The following is a 7,401-nucleotide window of genomic DNA, read 5'->3' on the forward strand; positions in this document are numbered from 1 at the left end:
TGAATTTCCATGTTAAACATTTTGGACTGTGATTCAGCACAGAGTGCAGTAAGCTACAACCATTTGGAATCGATGCTCGGTATCACATTGATCTATCAAGGCAGCAAATGCATCATTTTACAATCCCTATGGTTCTCTGTCTCACAACTTTAGAGGCTGAGGGAGTTGAATGTAAGAGCTTGCAATAGTACGTGAACGCCATCTATTGCACCCTGCCCTTTAGGGAGCCCAGCAACATAATGAACCCGAATGGGCCCAATATGCTGTTGCCTTGCTCAGTCCAATCTGGATGAATTCCCCATCTCTCCTAAAGAATGTGTCAGTTACCAGAGGAATGCATGACCTGATGGCAGTCTTGATTTCCTGTGGCTATTTCAACTGAAAAATGAATGCGGTGACAATTTTCACAGCCAGAAGCAAAATGCCCAACCAGATAAGTGTGGCTGCAGTCTGCATACAGGAGCGGGTCCAGTTCTCCTACAGCCTCTTTGGTGAAAGGTATTCTTCCCATACAGAACTCTTTAACTGAGCTCTTCAGAAGATCTGCATGGCCTATGTTCTTGTTGAGATGTTGGTGAGGATGCAATGGTAATATCTTCAGCATACGTTTCCCTCAGATTCTGCCTTACTGTTTTTTCCTCCATCTCCAATAAAATAGGGAACAAGGGAATGTTCTTTAGAAACTCCATGATTATAACTAAGGACCTCTCGCTATTTGTGGGGAGGAGGTTCCCCCCTACCACGATTTTCAACTGTTGGTAATCTGTTTTTCAGGCATAAAACGGGCGACCCTGAGTTGAATTTCTCCTCCGTGAGTTAAATTACAAAGCACTTGGAGAAATATGAGTTAATCAGGGTTGTGAAAGAGTACTTGGAGCAGATGGATAAGTTAGAAGGATGGGTAGATAGATAATCGATCTTGGAAATAAGAAAGGGATTTATTTTAAATGATAGGATTTTAACTGGAATAAAGGAGCAAAAGGATTTTTTTTGCAGGGATATACAGCTCATTAAAAGTGGCAATGTCATTAGATAATGTCATAAAAGGGCAAAGGGAATATGGTTTCATATCTGAAACATTTGATACAAAAGGCTGGAAGTAATTTTAACTGTACAAAACCTTAGTTAGGCTCTAACTGTAATACTGTGTGTAGTTTTACATGGCCCATTTTAGGAAGGATATAAAATCAATAGCTGTGCCATATCAATTCACTATTATCAGGAATCACAGGTTATTTATGAAGAAAAATATAAGAAGCTAGGGCTTTTTTCACTAGAACCAAGAAGGTTAAGGGATGCCCTGATACAGCTCTTCAAGATAATGTGGTGATAAATTGATTCCACTGTTTGATAATTACAACAGGAATTAGAGGGGAAGTTAGAATAAATTTCTTAAAATGGAGATTCTAGCTAGAATTTGTACTTCTCTGCCATAAGCCATTGAAGCAGAGTTTGTAAATTCTTTAAGAAAAGAATTAGATAGTTGCTTGAAAAAGAGTGATATTAAAGCGCATGGGGAGTGACCAGGAGAGTGGAATTAAATGAAGTGGCTCTAGTAGAGAAATCACCGATACAAGATGGTTTCTATGCTGTAACATTCTATGATTCAAAATCATGTTGACTATGCATAACATATTATCTTACCTGTATGCCCCAGATTCAGGCCTTTTCCAGAGTTAATCTTTGGCCCTTTGATTTTTCCTAAGGCAGGATCCCCAGCCTCTGTCCTAGCACCAAACCATGATTGTCTGCTCCCTCCTGGTTTCTTCCCAGCTTACAGTTTCTCTCTAACCCAGGAATGTAGCTCCAGGATATTCCCGCCACCTAGCCCCAGTACCTCCCTCCAAATTAAATAGAAACACAACACACAAAAAAAACAAGCTAGCTGCCATTTTCCTGGGCTTTTAAAAATGTAAAAGATATTAACTGAGTAAATCTGTAATGCAATATCTGTCAGAGACATACACAGTGTGGGATATATAGAGGAATACATTAATAGGAAAAGAGATCCTTGTAGATGGTCGGCAAGAGAAAGAGTCAGAGATGAATGGAGTGGTGTAAAGCCAACAATATATGTAGATGTGAGAGGCTTGCAGCAAGAGGCAAACAGAAAGAGTGGAAGACCAATAAAGAGATAGAATTAGACAGTGGGAGATGAGCAGAGATGCAATTATAGAAAAACAAAGAGAAAATTTCAAAAAACATCTGTGATGTCAAAAATATACAATGTCATATATGAGCATTGAGAAAGAAACACAACCTCACTGATGGTTCAGTGAATTTATCCAATGAGTAGCTGTAAGAGAATTACACAGGTCTCAGATACAATCTCTGGTTTTCGTGGAGTTAGCAGATATTAATGTATTACAATTGGACGGAAAATCTCTAGGCTAACAAACGAGAATTGGCCAGGGTTCTAGCTCCTAATTGATCAATTGGCAGATATATCCATTCACCAAAATCAGGAAGCAGGAGACAGCCTGTGATCCACAACCATTTTATTCTCAATCTGCAATTCAGTACAAATACCAGTTTCCACTCTTCCCTTGCAGACTATCTCCATCACCTGCTCTCTATTAACTCTGAAGTAAGTCCTGGTTAATTAAGTCCTGGGCGGCACAGTGGCGCAGTGGTTAGCACCGCAGCCTCACAGCTCCAGGGACCTGGGTTTGATTCTGGGTACTGCATGTGCAGAGTTTGCAAGTTCTCCCTGTGACCGCGTGGGTTTTCGTCGGGTGCTCCGGTTTCCTCCCACAGCCAAAGACTTACAGGTGATAGGTAAATTGGCTGTTGTAAATTGCCCTTAGTATAGGTAGATGGTAGGGAGTATGGGATTACTGTAGGGTTAGTTGTTGGTCGGCACAGACTCAGTGGGCCGAAGGGCCTGTTTCAGTTCTGTATCTATAAATAATTAAAGGGACAAGCATTTTCAACATTGTCATTAATCGCTATTCAGTCTGTTTACATATGCACGTGTATGTCATGCAAAGACAACATAATTGCCTTTCAACATTCAGGCCCTGAATCCCCACAGGATTCTCCTGATCTACTGCCATAACTTTGGTGATGGGTAGGCAAAACCCTGGATAAACAGCATAAATTGCCATTTTTCAGCCATTTATGCTGTTTATCCAGAAATTCCACTGATGTTCCACCAGACCACTCTTTCAGAAATTCCAGGTATCACTGCCAAGGCTGACATACAAATGTTAGCTGCTTTGTGTTGTGCCAAAAGGAACCATGACAGCTAATGCCTTTAGTAGGGTGCAGAGGTGACAAATTAAATAGAATGCACCCCTGCCCAACCACATCCAAAAAAACCCACAGGGCAGTATCTAAACCAGGCAACACAGAAAAATAAATCAAGTGAGTTCAGGGCTGATAATTGATTCTGAAAAGCAGTGAGGAATTATAGTATGACAAACATGACTAACTAAAGATGTGTTTACAGTACAGCCACTGATAACTGCAGTTTGGATTGGCAGCAGAATCCTGTTGAAAATGTTTACCTGCCCTGTTTAGGGAAAGTGTATGCATGCTTAGATACATGCCTCTGCAGAGCTCTCTCTAGGCAGTTAGAAGTGTAAATGTTTAGAGAGCTGTGATGTGAGGTTCTCCACTATCTAGGCATTTAATTGAGGTAAAATAGTTTAGAAAGGACCCAGAAGGTCTAGCAGAACCCCGAAACACTAATATGTCAGGATTGACAATACACTGGATTTACACTCCATGCAGTGTCAAACCAAAGCAGTCTGATACTAAGCAATCTGGATTTTTCTCACCAACTTATGAGCTGCTGGATAAAGAACATAATTGGAATTTCTGCTCAGCCTGAGTAGCATCAGATTTGTATCCCCTTGTATTTTCTGGTGGGCTGAACCAGTGTCAGAGGAAGTGCTCACCTTAAATAGGCAGAAAATTCATTTGACTATTGATGAGCGGGATGTTGGTGCTGCGGCCCATTTTCTGCAGTTCTGGAATGTAGAATGCCTGTTAACAAAGAACTTGCTTTTAAATAGCACCTTTCATTTTCTGAAGATATTCTAAAATACTTCAAAATCAATAAATTATTTTTGATGCATAGTTACTATTGTTGTGTAGGCAAGCACAGCAGCTAATTTGTGCATAGCAAGGCCCCACAAACAGTGAAGAGATTAATGCCTAGGTAATCTGTTTTTGGTGATGTTGATTGAGAGATATATGTTTGGTCAGGAAACCAGGAAATTTTTGCTGCTTTTTAAAAAAAAGTACAGTGGCATCTTTTATGTCTAACTGCACAGGCAGATCTGGGTTTAATATCTCAACTGAAAAACAGCAGAATGAATTTTCGCCACAGAGGTAGGAATAGGAGCCAGGTTTGCTGTTGGATCTGAAACCCACGTCAGGTGGGAAGCTGTTTAAAGCTAAGATTTCTGTGTGGGGAAGCCCTTTATTGGTATGGAGATGGGTTTCCAGTCCATTTAGAGCCAAGGGGGGTGGGAACAGAGGTAGGTTAGATGAAAAGTGGGACTCGTGTAGGTACCCCATGGCAGCCATCACTGAGGCTGCTGGTTGTCCTTAGGGAGAGATCTGCTGATTGTGCCAAAACCTTCCACAGCACCAGAGGGAAGTGAGATGGCACAGGAGAGCTGGAGGCCTGGCACCCGGGGCAGGGCAGCCTTCGCTACATCAATGCTGACCTGGATCTAATGTTGGAGGCCATGAGGGAGACGAGGGAGGTCCTCTTCCTGGATGGTGGCAGGAGGAGGCCACCTTGTCATGCAGCAGGGGCACCTCTCTATTTTGTATCTTCTTCCCTTCAATTCCTCCTCCTCTCTCACCTCCTATTCCTCCCCCGATGAGCTGTCTAGTCCTCACTGTCCTCACATTCCACACCACACTAAAGAGCCACATTATGGAGAGCACAGCAGACCACCACAATGACCGAGACCCTCGCAGGAGAACACAACCCCACCAGTCCAGGTACTGGAATCATATTTTCAGATGTCCAATGGCCTACTCGATGGTTGTCCTCATGACCAGGTGGCATTAGTTGTTTTGCCTCTGTCTGGGGCTCTCGTAGAGGGGTGAGTAGCCATTTTTTGAAGGGACTTCCCTCTTCCCCTAGGATCCATCCATGCACTTTGGGGGTTTGAGTGAAAATTTGAGGCAGCCTGGACTGCCGGAGCAGCTACTAGGAAAGCATGTGCACATATGGAGGAAACTCTTGTGTGGTTGCAGATCAGTTGAACATTGAGGGAGTCGAAGCCTGTCCTCTTGATAAATCTGAGCAGGCAGTTGCCGGGTGCCTTGATGGCCACATGAGTAGTAATCGATGATGCCCTGCCCCTCGGGGAAATCCAGTGATGGCAGCAAAACCCAATGCTCTCTGTCCCTATGAGGCCACGTCTGTCATGAAACTGTTCAGCTCTGGCAAAGAGGACATCAATGACGTGCAAGATGCAGTGCTATGCAGCTGCTTGAGGGATGCCACCAAGGTCCGCAGCTGGTCCTTGGAATGAGCCAGAAGCAAAGAAGTTCAAGGCCACAGTAACTTTGATGGCTACTGGCAGGGCATGGCGACTGGTGCTGCAAGGTGTGAGGTTTTTGGTGATGAGGCCACAGATGTCTGTGACCATTTGCCTGGAGAGTCACAATCTCCTGCGGGAACCATGTCTCGGTCATCTCCAAGTAGCTCCATCTCTGGTGGTAGATCCTGTGTTGGGGATTTGGCTTCCATTTCCTTCCTGCTCCTCTTTCCTCTCCCATGCCCTCCTGCAGCTTGGGGTTCAACCCTTCCTGTGGAAGGTGTTGCCTCTTATCTCCACTGGGCCCAAAATCTGACAGTTGTGCCCCCATTGCCAGCAGCAGCCTTTCTTCTGTGTAGGTGGCCACCCAATTGTCCTTGATATCCTTGTCCCCTACTTTGCTGACCGCCCCCATGCCAGTAGGGGTGCTGATCCCGTTCAATGACTGGGCGCTGAGTGCCCACTCTGCATGTCACTTGCACAGTGCTGAGCATCCACTTATCAAGTGCCAAGTGACACTTTGCCCTGCTGACCCTGTTATGGGGCTGGGTTGGTGCCTGGGGCAGTCATGACTGGCTCCCCAGTCTTTGCCCACCTCCCTTCAGCTAATTTGTTTCTGAAGGTGTGGGTAACCCATGTGCCCCTTTAACAATTTCAACATCCAACCTTGTCAAGTACCTAACGAGCTTTTAAACAGCTTTAATTGCCCTCAGTTGAGAGGAGAGCGGAATTTCTGTTTTGCCCTGGTGAACATTACCGGGACAGTGAATAGTGTCCGGTAGCAGACACTATGCCTGATGCTGGTATTTACAACTTCCCCACCCCACCCCACCCCCATCCCAACCTCCTTTCCTGACTTCGGGCCCCGGAAATTCAGCCCCATATCTCTGACAATGCAGCTGTCCTTCAGTTCTTCAGTGAAGTGCCAACCTGGAATATGTGCTTAAATCCATAGTATGCATTGAATCTACAAACTTCTGATACGCTAACATTGAATCAAGCTAAGCCTTGATGTAAACAATATTTGTTTTAAATGTGTTTCCAGGGTTGCTAGACAACAATAAAGATCCTGACTATCAAGAAAAGCACCACAGCGATGTAAAGGCAAGTTTATTTTCGCTATTTTTAAAATGTTTACTTTATTTCGATCAGAAGCCCATCTTTCGTGTGCCTGGAAGAAGAGGAGAACCTCTGGAGGGATGTCAGGCAAGTCAAAGTGCATGGGGGTCGCTCTGTGCTCACCAGCTGGTCGTCACACAATAGCAACATCAGGCAGGGTGAAAAGACTTCACTTGTCCTAACATTTAGTGCTGATAAAGACTTCTCTTCCCAAAGCAATCTTTGATAGCATACCCCAGTGGCATCACTGAGATATGTGAAAGTCTAGCTATAATATTAGATGCTCCCTTGGAAGCACACAAGTCTCAATATATTGTGCTATCAGTGACACTGGTTAAAAGGTAAGCCAGGGTGATCAACATTCAGCATTGCTTGATTGGTTCTATCTGTCAAGGTGGTACTGACTATTTCTGAATCCTCGAGCACACCTATCTGCTTTTTCATGATCTTTGCAGAGTCTGGATCCACAAAGAGATAGTGTGCCATCAACTGCAAGGATACTTGCAGCTAATACCTAGCATTAGATTGGCTTCTGAAGGGACAGTAGTGGTCAGCTGTGGCCTGAAAGTGTTTTGTGTCTCCTTGCAGACAAAATACAGTACTGACTTATGGAGATGGTACTTTGGAATGGCTCTGAGGTCACTATCTCAAGCAGCAAATCCTGGACTTCAGGAAGCCAACGCCTGGCTGCTCCATCACTTGCCTCCAGATTCCTGCCTGCATTTTGCATTTTCTTTTGCTTTGCCTGTTAGTCTTTTGCCCCCTTCAAAGCTGC

This window comes from Heterodontus francisci, chromosome 11, assembly GCF_036365525.1.
Source record: "Heterodontus francisci isolate sHetFra1 chromosome 11, sHetFra1.hap1, whole genome shotgun sequence".
Classification (NCBI taxonomy): domain Eukaryota; kingdom Metazoa; phylum Chordata; class Chondrichthyes; order Heterodontiformes; family Heterodontidae; genus Heterodontus; species Heterodontus francisci.